The following is a 12,398-nucleotide window of genomic DNA, read 5'->3' on the forward strand; positions in this document are numbered from 1 at the left end:
AGTTATTCAAATAACTTCTAAAATACAAATTCTTTGCACTTAATTGGTCATTTTAGCACAAGTTAGTTTACATTCTGAAAAAATTTAACATTCATTTTCCCTTTTATTCATTAGTCTATTCAGGGGCGCTCATGTACCTTACTACGTTTTGTCGTCATTCTAATGAAACAGCAATGTTTGCTGAGGTACAACTCCAAAATGCTAATTTGAATTTAGACCCTTTTCTCATTGTCTTAGAAAAACAAGATGCATTATGTGAATTTGTAAGTGAGTGTGTGTGTGTGTGTGTGTGTGTGTGTGTGTGTGTGTGTGTGTGTGTGTGTGTGTGTGTGTGTGTGTGTGTGTGTGTGTGTGTGTGTGTGTGTGTGTGTGTGTGTGTGTGTGTGTGTGTGTGTGTGTGTGTGTGTGTCTCTGCGTGGGGGCCTGGGTGGTGGATTGACTTGAACCCAGGGGCAGTCTTGGAATAGACAGAGTCACTCATCTGTTTCTAATGAAGAATAATGCATTGCACTGGACACAGACAAAAGCCTTTCCTTCTTACACACACACACACACACACACACACACACACACACACACACACACACACACACACACACACACACACACACACACACACACACACACACACACACACACACACACACACACACACACACACACACGAAAAACAAGAGCACATATTGGTACATGCAGCCATGGACACACATGCATTCTGGGTTTTAATAGCTCACGCAGAGACTCGACACTGCATAGGAACAGTGAGGCTGATGTAAACTCCTTGAATACCTTAATTGTCCTGCAGAAGCTTTGTGTCTTCTCTTTGTTGTTTTATTTGAAGGGACAGTTATAAATGCCCCAAAGACTGCATCTAATTTTAGTGTATACCCAAGTTAAATCCAACCCAACAACATCCTACAAGCCAACAGCATAAAAACAAAACAAAAATCATCAACTAAATTAACTTTATTATTTGAAATCTTGAAAGTTGAGTGATAAATGTGATCGTTATGAAACACCATATAAGAGACTTTAGTCATTGAAGCTCGCTCGCTCGCTGTCATGCGATTGCTAGCAGGCATAAATGTGTTTCCAAGCGAAGAGTCAGAGCTCGGCAGCTCAGCAGCTCACTGCATGTCAAACACCACTCATGAAGCCATATATGATCAGCATATGATGGGGAAGCGTGATCACACTGAAACAGTGAAACAACACTGGGAGACAGTGAATTTAATGATTTTCAACTTGCAACATATTTCTGACTGCATGAAAACTCCTAACATTAAAAATGATTTTTAATTATTGTATTTTTCCAACTGATGCCTAAGCATGTAAAAAAACAAAACTAATTCTAAGTAAATATGATAAGTGATCATCATATTCTATCAACAAAAACATGATCATGAAACCTTTATATCACATTAAAAAACACAAAAGCTAACGAGTCAGAGTTAGTTGCAGGGACACCGAAAAATCATTATAAGTGTCTTTGTAAAATCGATGTAACAATTTGCATGATTCTTTGGCAAAGCAGCAATTGTTTTATTTTCTTACAAACATTGTTACTCAGAATTGCCATTTTGACTCAAATAGTATGATTATTTATTGAAAACTTCTTGAATATTATTGAAGAAGGCAAATAAATTCCTGCACACCATTCCTTCAGGCAGCTGTTACACCACAGAATTATTACAGCGTGTGTCACCGCTTACTTCATTTAGTGAGGAAGGTAATGAGGATGGTCAGGCATGGCAAGACTTAGCAGAGGGATTTTAGTCAAACATTAAAGACTCTGACCGGTGAAACACGCTTATGTCATTCCAACTAAAGCAAAGATTAAAATTATTAAAGCGAGTTGTACAGCAATGTCTAATACAGTTGTGCTAAGTGAACAAGAACTAAGGGATTTACCTGGACTATTTTTCTTTTTTAACGTTTGGATGTCTCTAATGGATCATAATCTAGGCTTTTTCTTTGTTTGGTCTTTTTCTCCGACGGGGGTTGTTTGATTCCTGTTTAGTCACTCTCTCTCTCTGTCCCTCTTTATTCTGTGGCCTTTTTGATATTCTTGTCTTTCGTTGCTGCTTTACGGTGCTCCACGTAAGAGTTTAAGTGTAGAAAATCTTCAAATCACACACGCAATCATCAAAAATACACATAACATCACCCTGTAACATTTTCTCTTAATGATAAGCATGCTCTCTGTCTTACCCTTTTTCACACGCACACGCACACGCACACAAACACAAACACAAACACGCATACACACATATACAAAGCATCAGATGTGTATAATTGCACAGTTTCAAAAGCGAATAACCTTCAGTGCCCATACTGCATGTTTTTCCAGTCACACATATTTGTAAAGCTTGAGCGTCCTGGGGCAAAGAGACATTATCACACTGTGTGTTTATGGTTGTGCGTGTGTGTGTGTGTGTGTGAGTGTTGTGTGTGCCTGTGTGTGTGTGTGTGTGTGTGTGTGTGTGTGTGTGTGTGTGTGTGTGTGTGTGTGTGTGTGTGTGTGTGTGTGTGTGAGAGAGAGAGAGAGAGAGAGAGAGAGAGAGAGTGAGAGAGTGAGAAAGAAGCAGAGGCAGACATTATCTGTGCAATTCCAAGCCCTGTCCGTCATGTGGCAGTGTGCAGCTTCTTAGGAGCTGCTGTCACAATGGAGCAGAGCCAGTCAAAGTCAGCCTAATCCCTCAAACGCACACACGCGCACGCACGTGCACACATTCGCAGATATGTCTGGTCTTTATCTCTGTGTGCAGCTTGAAGCTTACGGCCTGCCTCCCTCCCCCTGCGTTCTCCTACTCCTCTCTCTTTGATGCCTCTGTGGAAACACAGGACCTGCTAATGGAGACAAGGAAAAGGCTTCTGACTACACTGCCTTCTTGTCATTCATGCCAATTCATTACAGTAATGTTTGAAAAGGAGGGGGGAGCGGGGCGAGGGGGGGGGGGGATTTGCTGTGTCCGGTGTTCGTTGCATTTGAAAAAAAAAATAAAAAAAATGGTGTTTCGGCAGAGCACTGACAAATGTTGTAAAATGATAGATAATCGTAACAAATTGTATTAATGTTTGAGGACTTACCATAGTATGGACTGAAGAAGGAGACTTTGTCTCTGTCTGGTTATATGCAAGAAAAAAATGATTATTGTTGATGCTTTTATCGTGGAAATGAGTCACTTTCTTTTTTTTTTTTTTAAATTTCCTTATGAGACAGAGAACTATAATTAACATATGAAGTTTATTTACTTTACAAGTGCATCTCGGTAATTAAGTACAATTTCACAAGGCAGATAGTTTTATGAGTACAGACAAGATGACATGAGGCTGACATAATCCAAACTGAACAACGAAACAAAAAAAGTAGGAGTTACTTTTCCTCTGGCACAAAATGAGTTCATCATGAACAAACAGCTATTCTGCTTCATATGAAGTGGCACTTGCTCACTTGCTGTTGGTTACAGCTCTGCAGCTACAACGTTTGACAAAAAAAAAAAAAGTTCCTGCTGAATATGTCAGTAGCAGCCTAACTAGGGTAGCAGAGGTTGTTCTCCCCCCCCCCGACAAAAAACAATCTCACTACAAGGTCAATTTAGTAGCTATTTTTCAGCATTTAATTCGCAACCCAGTAACATGGCAAAGCATGCAATATACCTGTCAGTCCACTAGAGGGCAGCGTGTCAGTGTCGCCGTTTTTTAGGTTACAGAAAAACAACATGAAAACCCACAAAACAAAAAACACATATCCACACTGCTTTCTCCCAGGCCCGAACACTAGCTTAAGCTATTCGTTGCCCCTGTGGGCGCCATAAAACCTGACCTTTTACTTCCTGTTACGCCAAGGCGATGCCAGGTGTCACAAACACACGCTTTCCTCTAGTGACCTGGCGGGTGTATTATACGACTTGCCATGGTATTGGGGTATATTTTCATGGCCACCGGGCAATTCCATTTGTTCACGTGGTTATGTGAAATTATCAAAACCTCCAGAGCACCTGCTAAATAGTGATTTCCAAGTACAAGCACGTTTATGGAAAAAGAATGCTGACAAATATATCTTCATCAATCTGTGGCTGTTTTATTTGTTAGGGATCTTAATCCAGAGCACGTAGCAACAATTTCGAAGGGCATTTTCCATTTTTACTGTGGTAAGTTTGTGCCTCATTGTGCAAGAGTGAGGTCTACAAAGAAATGTTTTCTTAGTTTAGGGCACAAGAGCTGCTCAGGAACTCAGGCCTCAACACCTTTTTTTTTTTTGCTGAGTGTGAGCTGTGTCTTATCACCTAACATCAGCAGTCAACCTCTCTAATGCTGTTGTGGCTGGATCTTGGGATAAACCTCTGGAGTAGAGTATCTTATGGCTTTAGAGTGATTTTCAAGAATTTGATAGGGTTAGCCATATAGTGTGTAGGCCATATGGGAATGTAGTGTACCGATTAAACACAAAACAGTGGTGAATCCATGTGTAACAACCCCCCCCCCCCCCAACACACACACACACACACACACACACACACACACACACACACACACACACACACACACACACACACACACACACACACACACACACACACACACACACACACACATAATCAGTCCCCCCCCCACACATGCACATTTAACATTTACAGACCGAAACATATTACTTGACCACCACCCATGGAACAAATATGCACATATCCATCTCTTCCTGTCACACACTCAGAGTCATTGATCCTTATTATGCAATCAAATTCATCTTTCTTCTACAGATTGACACTTTGATTTATAGCATTTTGTTGTGTGGTAGTAGGAGCCCCGATCTTGGCTATGAAAAAAGAAGGAAACACTCTCTTATTACTTCTAAAGGCTTTTATTCCACCTCAACAATAGTGCAGTCATCCTGAAATGGCACCCCTGTGCTATTCAGTACAGAACTCAGCATATTTTATGTTAACTGCTTATCATAACAACGAGGCGGATAATGGATTTTAGATTATCCAAATGTAATGTAGACCTAGGGTTTGATGAGGTAAATACATGAAGACAGTTCGCATAGCAGTGGAGAAATGATCAAATTTAGCTGGACTGCGATACGCATGTAAGCAAAGCACAATTTTTAAAACTATTTTTCCTCCGTGTGATGTATTCAGTATCTCAGAAGAATGACATGACAAAGACCCTGGAATCATTGATGGAAAGACATACAAAAACAAAACAAAGCAATTGTCAATTGAAATTAGAAGGAATCATATGATGACATGAACATCTGAAAAAGTGTTAAAGTAGTTGTTGGTCCTTAGCCAAAACAGTACCAACCCCCCACTACGCAGACTCTAAAAAAACCTCTGAAGGTGTCCTGTGGTATTTGGCACGAAGATGTTAGCAGCAGATCTTTTATAAGTTGCAAATTGGGGCTGCTGAAGATCAAGTACATCCCCAAACAACCCATGGCCTGTTCCTCCATGTACCACTGTTAGAAAAATTAAACTATTTCCTGATCCTGATTAAAATTTGATTGGGTTTAAATAACTTAATTATGGTTAGAGGAAATTCTTCTTAATTGACAAATGAACCCAATAACTTTGACATTTAGTTAATTACACCTACCTGCTTTCTTGGTTTGATGAAAAGATATTCCTCTCATGCCCGTACACTAAATGTGAAGCATCCCACCAACTCATTTTAGTACAAAGACAATCAGCAACCAGTCGGGACTTTTGACCAAGGAAAAGTCTAAAACATAATCCTTCTCCCCTGTAAAGAGGCAATTAAAGGTTTTAAAGACTTGGCGTAATACTAATAAATAATGTTAAACAGTGGGCTTCAAAGGTACAGGTCGGTGGAATTTGTTACCTTTGGATAGAGCCAGGCTGGCTGTTTCTTCCTGTTTTAATTATTTTTATTCAGCTAAGTTAGCAGGCTTTATGTGCTAGCTTTGTATTTACTGTACAAACATGAGAGATTCCAACCTGATGTCATTTCAGGGCTTCAAATATTGTAATTTTGTCAAAACCTACTGGCATGCACAAGTTAACTTAGGACTAGGCACCAAAAACCACGTAGTTAGGTTTCAGAAAAGGTCATGGTTTAAGGACTTAAAACTACTTTGTTAGTGCTAGGAAAGATGGTTTGGGTAAAAATAAGTAATTTCATGTAAGTAACTTTACTTACATTACGTAATGTAATTTACTAAAAGAAAGCTACATTGACCTCCTTTTATGACCTATGTGGTCGCGGTGCCAATGCCAAAGAGAACTCTGTGTATCTCACCAGTGGCTTTGACAAAGCAGCAGTGACAATGACGCCCTGGGGATAAGAACAATCTCTCAGTTAACTTACACCAAGGAAGTGAATACATGACTTTTCCATGACTTCAAGGTCCCATAATGTTAGGAGAGAACTCCCCTAACATTATGGGGATTGGAGAACTCCCCTTAGATTATGGGACCTTGATCATCATGTAAACAATAACAATTTGGAAAACAGTTGCAGTCATAGTTCAAGGAAACCAACATCAATTACAGGAAGGAAATAGAAAGTCAACAGCAGTGTCCTTTGTAAATGTCTGGCACTTGTTGACCCATTGAGCCTCCTTTATTCTGGACTTTGTAGATGTATGTAACAATGTTTCCTCTATCCACACCTGACTGAAATAACAGACGCTGTCAATTTTCTCGTAAGGACAGTCTCTTTGGCTTGAGGGCGGATTTTTTGCTTTAATGTCCAGGTGATGAGTCAGTTGGATGTTGAGCATGCATAACTTACCATAATGACGTAACTGGCAAGGGCACTGTTTGGATTACGCTGTTATTTTTAAAGAGAGGACGATGAGATATGCTTTCTGCAGGCACATTTCCTTTCAAATAAACATGGCTGGAAGTGACAGCTGTCCTGCAAGTCAGGGAGTACCAGGGTAAAATTATGTCATGACCTTTATACTTTTAAAATAATTTGTTGGTCCATATAGCTTGGGGTCAGAAACCAAAGAGCCTGCACTGCTGTAAGGCAGGGGAGGTGTTGTTCTCCACATGGAGGATAAAAGAACAACTATTGTTGTTGTGTTCTTGAGACTTTCCTCTCTTGAAAGAGAATAAGCTTATTTCAAACAGCTTGGAATGACCTCAGTTAGAGTTAAGAGCAAGAAGCAGTGTGAGACACTTACAGCACACTGAATGTGAAGGTGTGGAGGTCAGAGTCGATGGATGGTAGCACAAAGCATAGAATACGGTTTCTGTCCTGTTTTCCAATCAAGGCAACATTTGACTCCTTCACCCGTAGCGAACATATTTCACAAACCTTAAACTTCAGTGTCTCAAATCCCCAAATGATAATGTCTTGATATACTTATGTTAATGTGCAAAAGAATCATGCAGTTGTATTTTGTACTCCCTTTTAATTGTTCCAGCTTTATACTAAATGTCTCACAGCTTCTAGTTCATTGAGAATAACCTCCATTTGGATTTTAGAGTCAAACAGCATGTTGGGAAACACTCGGGTCTGTCAAATGCAGGAGTTTTTCAGTAATATGAAAGTTAGAAAGGTATAATTGTTGGGCAAAGTAAGGTATACGGCGTCTCTGGCAAATACTATAGAGAGCTGCTGCTCCTCTGACTAATAACTCGGTAAAACTTTCTGGTCCGGTGAAAGCTGGAGAAAAAGTTTTGCCAGAGGATAGCCTAATGTTTAAGAGTTCCTCCCCGGTGTATGTGACCAGAGAGGGAGAGCAGAAAACCACGCAAATAAACAAAATCACAAAAAGTATGCGTGAGCGAAGTACCGAGGCTGCCATCCGCGGCACCATCTTGACCATCTTCTACATAAAGTGCACTGCATTTTTGACAGTGTAATTGCACTTGTACACTCAAAATAATAAGTGTTGGTATGCAATTTGGAACTATACAGACAGCTTTCGAGGCCTTAAGAACCTTTTAAAACCTACATTGGATCTTACCAGCATGTATAGAAACATACAGTAAGATATGCAACATTCAGCACAACTGTCAAGGCCCAGAACAAAAGATCCAAAAGCCCAGCATATGACAGGCAGGAAGGTTAAAGTAAGAATAAAGTTTACTTCAAACAAAAAAGGTTTTCTTACAAGTTCCAAAAAAAAAAAAAAAAAAACAAAAAATCAGGCAGGCGACACAGAGGGAAAAGATGAAAACGTGTTTTTAGGCAGGGTCAAACCTAGGCAGAGAACAAACAGACTAAAGAGCCCAATGCTAAAGTGGAGAGCATAAAGACAATCTGGCAAATGGTGAGTGGAGAACTGGTGGTTTAAGTACAGAGAGCACTGATTGGGGAAATGGAGGCAGTTAGCATAGAGGCAGAAAAGATCCAATGGCACGAGTGATGGAAAAGCAAGGCAGGTGGGAGTGGTAGGTCTGAAATGACGGGAGAGTTCGATCATGGGAACACAGACAATCAGAATGAATGATTAGCAATATGACAAACCATGACATAAAACTACAAAAGAGGCTATGAACATTGTCTTGTTCCATCAATATAGTTACTTAATATTTTATAATTTAAATTATTGTGTTGTAGCCTTCCTCATCAGAATCACAAATATATTTAAAAGTGTTATAAAAGGTACCCACTGAAAGCCCACATGCTCTGAGTGTTTGAAACTGCAATCAGTGAAATCAGCTGCTACAGTGTCGACTGTTAGTTGGAACGGAAACCAGCAGACTCTTGAGTCTCAATGGCACATGATTGGAAACCAGTAGCATTATGCACAGCGTGCCTGCTTTTTTTTCTGCTTTTTTTTTTTTTTCACATTCTACAAAGCTGCTGTTTTTATATTATAAATCCCATATTATCCCCTTTCCTATAGAATCTGAAGTTTGCTTTGTTGTTGCTTACAGGCTGTCTCAGTTTTTCTTAAAGTGCAGCAGCATTTGTGCAAGCAAATTAGAATTTGCATTATTTCTTCAGGCTTACCTTTAACGTAAATTAATTCAGAAAACTGTAAAATTCAAACTAAGCAATATTTTTTGATATGACACAAATCATTTTTAAGTCAGGTAATAAAGCTACAGCTTCGCATACAGATTCTTGTATTTCGTGGTTCCAGAAAACTAAACAGTCATTTGTACTTAGAGTATTTGTTTTGAAACATGGTAGCACAGTTTACATTTTCAGTTACATGTAAAATATGATAATCTTTTCTGTTTTGTAATTACAATAGAAATGTAGCCCACAGCACCCCAGAAGAATACAATTGAAAACAAGCTAAATATTTGTGTTCTTCCATCCAGCTTATAAAATACAAAATATCCAGTATCCAACATTTGTTCAAATTTGATCAATAATGGTTTTACCTAAAGTATTTGACAGAGAGGCAATGTTTTATTTGATGTGAGAGCATAAGAAAACAAAGACAAATGTCCTACAACTCACCCATACCTGCCCTCAACCATTTGCATCCATATTTTGTACCTTATCATAAAATATAGCACCATTTACCTAAACCCACGTGCTTCATATTCCCAGACATACAACTGATTTTCCTTGAATAAATAATGACAGTCTATTCACAAAGTGTTATTATAATGCTGTCATTGGTGACCGACATTAATGGTGGTAAACCATTAATCATACAGCTTGAGAAGAGAGCAACAACCTGCTATAAACCAAAGAAGGCCATTCAGCCAGGGCACCAGGGGAGCCACTGTGTCCCTCCGGAACAATAACACACATTACTAAACGCTGGGCTTGTAGAAGGTAACCGTACTGAATTAGCACAGGGAATTGTTGTGTGTGTGTGTGTGTATTGTGGGTATGTTGTGTGGTCGCCTGCTGGCCTCTGTGATACACAAAAGACTTTGTGTTGAAAGTGACAGATTAATTGCTGGTTTCTTCTCAACCCTGAATACACTGGAGTATCTATACCCGTGGGTGGTGGAAATCACAGGTTTCACATTAATCAAACATGAGCTGAGAAAGGCAATCCAGCCAAAAAACACTAGGATTTTAATTCAATAAAGCCAAAGCTGTAATTTCTAGGAACAAGTGTTTCATAACAGCTTGGCGAAATGATTAAAATATATTTTTATTTGATCAGTTTTGTTTTTTGGAGTATGTTGAATAAATGATCAAGGAATTACATTCACTGGTTCACAGGTTTGAGCTGCTTTGAATAGATTAATGCTGTGATAGATCATTGGTATGGCGTACAATTATGCCACTTTAGTCAGGACTCAAATATCAATATTTCATAAATATCCCAAGAGGATGAATTCCACTGACTAATAAAATGTTGCAACAACAGCTGGGTGGATCACCATGAAATCTGATACAGAGATTTCCTGTCCCCCGAGGATGAAGAATAATGAATTTGATGCTCCCCCGACTTTTACCCTAAAACCTTTTGCAGGTTGAGCTTTAATTTATGCTGTCAAATCTCAGGACATCTATGGATTAACACTAAATTTTCAACAGTTATTCATGAGTTCCGGATCAAATATCCTACCGACTTAGGATCTCCCCAACTTTTCCTGACTTTCATTCCACCATCAGGTCAAAATCTCAGTTTTTCCAAGGCTAAGGACTAAATACTTTGAAAACAGTGAATGACAGGGAATTGCAGTCCTGTCACATCCAGCTTGTGTTTAGTGTGAATTATTAAATGTTAGAGAACAACCCCATAGGTCTTTTGTGCAAGCAACTTATTACAACCCACAGTATCGTTTTGTTTAGTGACTTATAGCGGTTATATAAATAACAACAGACTGGTGTCACTGAGTAGTGACGTAGTTTTAGACCAAATGGTAACCAAGTGGTTTTTGAACTCAAACTTAACTGGGGGCATTAATTTGGGAAACACTGCTGTGGATCATGTGTAAAGGTACGAACAAACCATATACAGTATGTGGTCGTATGAGTTGGAGGACTTGTTGGAGCGTTAATATGCTAACACACTAAACTAAGATGGTGGACGTAGTTAACGTTATGCCTGCATAACATCAGCATGTTAACATTGTTATGTGGGCGTGTTAGCATGTTGACTAAGGCATTTATCTCAAAGCCGTACTGTGCCGAAGCATAGGCCTACAACATGAAGATGGAATCACATAAAAAGAGAGTTTGTAATCAGATGAACTCATTTGCACAAACAAAAATACATTTTCCTAGTAGACCATTACAGCCGCCACATCCGTTTTAAATTACCTTACTCTTTGGGTTATAGATATAATGCTGTATTATTGTCTCTAATTAAGAACAGCTGTTCTTAAGAGTAAAATAATCAATGAAAATGGCACTTACTGATAGCACTTTGTAGTTTGGCTTTCTTGAAGAAATTGTATTTTCTTGATTCTTGTTGTTCTGGGTTTTGTACCCCCATGGTTGAAATGCACTTATTGTAAGTCGCTTTGGATAAAAGCGTCAGCTAAATGAAATGTAATGTAATCATATATTGTTAATTTATAGCAACAAGCAGGCAGTAGCGGTATAAACATTTCATATGCATTTGTTTTTAGTTGTTTATAATGTTATTTAATTTATTTAACATTTTGTAGATCTGTATCCGAGCAGCCTAATGCACAAAATGTGCTAAATAATTGTTTTTTTTTTTTAAAGAACAGAAGGAGAAGAAAAACAAAAAAACAAAACAGAAAAACCTCCTACAAAAAAGCACACAGCACATCATTAAGAATTTGCTTCATCACAGTCTTCCTTGATGGAGACATGTTTTGCTGCTCCTCTGGTAGAGAATATTATCAAGTTAATGTAAAACTAACATCATTATGCCCACCAACCAGAACCACTTAACAGCAGGGAGCAACATTCTCAATAACCACACTCCCACTGTTTCTCGTTACAGATTAATGAACTCAGTGTCAATCAGCACTTCATTTAATTTTGCCCTCGGTAAATGGATATTTCATTAATAGATAAACAAACACGGGAACATGTCTTACTTCATTGCTTGCATTGGCCTGCCGGGATTTATGTGACAATGTCAATTGCTTTATATAGTAGCTCCTCACTGTCATGCCAACTCAGCATTTTTTACCCAAAGAAATTAAACTTTATTATTAAAGTGTTTTGTGACAGACATTTTGACAAAGATTAAGATGTAGGCTGTTTTATGTCACTGTAAAGATATAATGTCGTATTCTGTGCTTTCAAGTCTGTGTCACTTTTCCATTGTCCTCGAATGTATGCCTACTTCCAATACATTTGTACAGCACTGTAGACCTTTTGGATGACTAAAAATGAACAAACTTCTAATTTTGTAAATGGCAAGTACATTCGATACACAGACAATTAGAAGGACTTAATCAGGCATTAAACCTGATAACAAAAATTAAATGGTTGCAAACCAATTTAAAAGAGATTAAAAACATAAAAAAAAAAAAAAAAGATCTGATCTGATCTGTAAAAACAGGGAGGATGAAGAT

Source organism: Brachyistius frenatus, unplaced genomic scaffold, assembly GCF_029030835.1.
Source record: "Brachyistius frenatus isolate BFR_SWC_R1_liver_20210118 unplaced genomic scaffold, ASM2903083v1 Contig_10, whole genome shotgun sequence".
NCBI lineage: Eukaryota > Metazoa > Chordata > Actinopteri > Embiotocidae > Brachyistius > Brachyistius frenatus.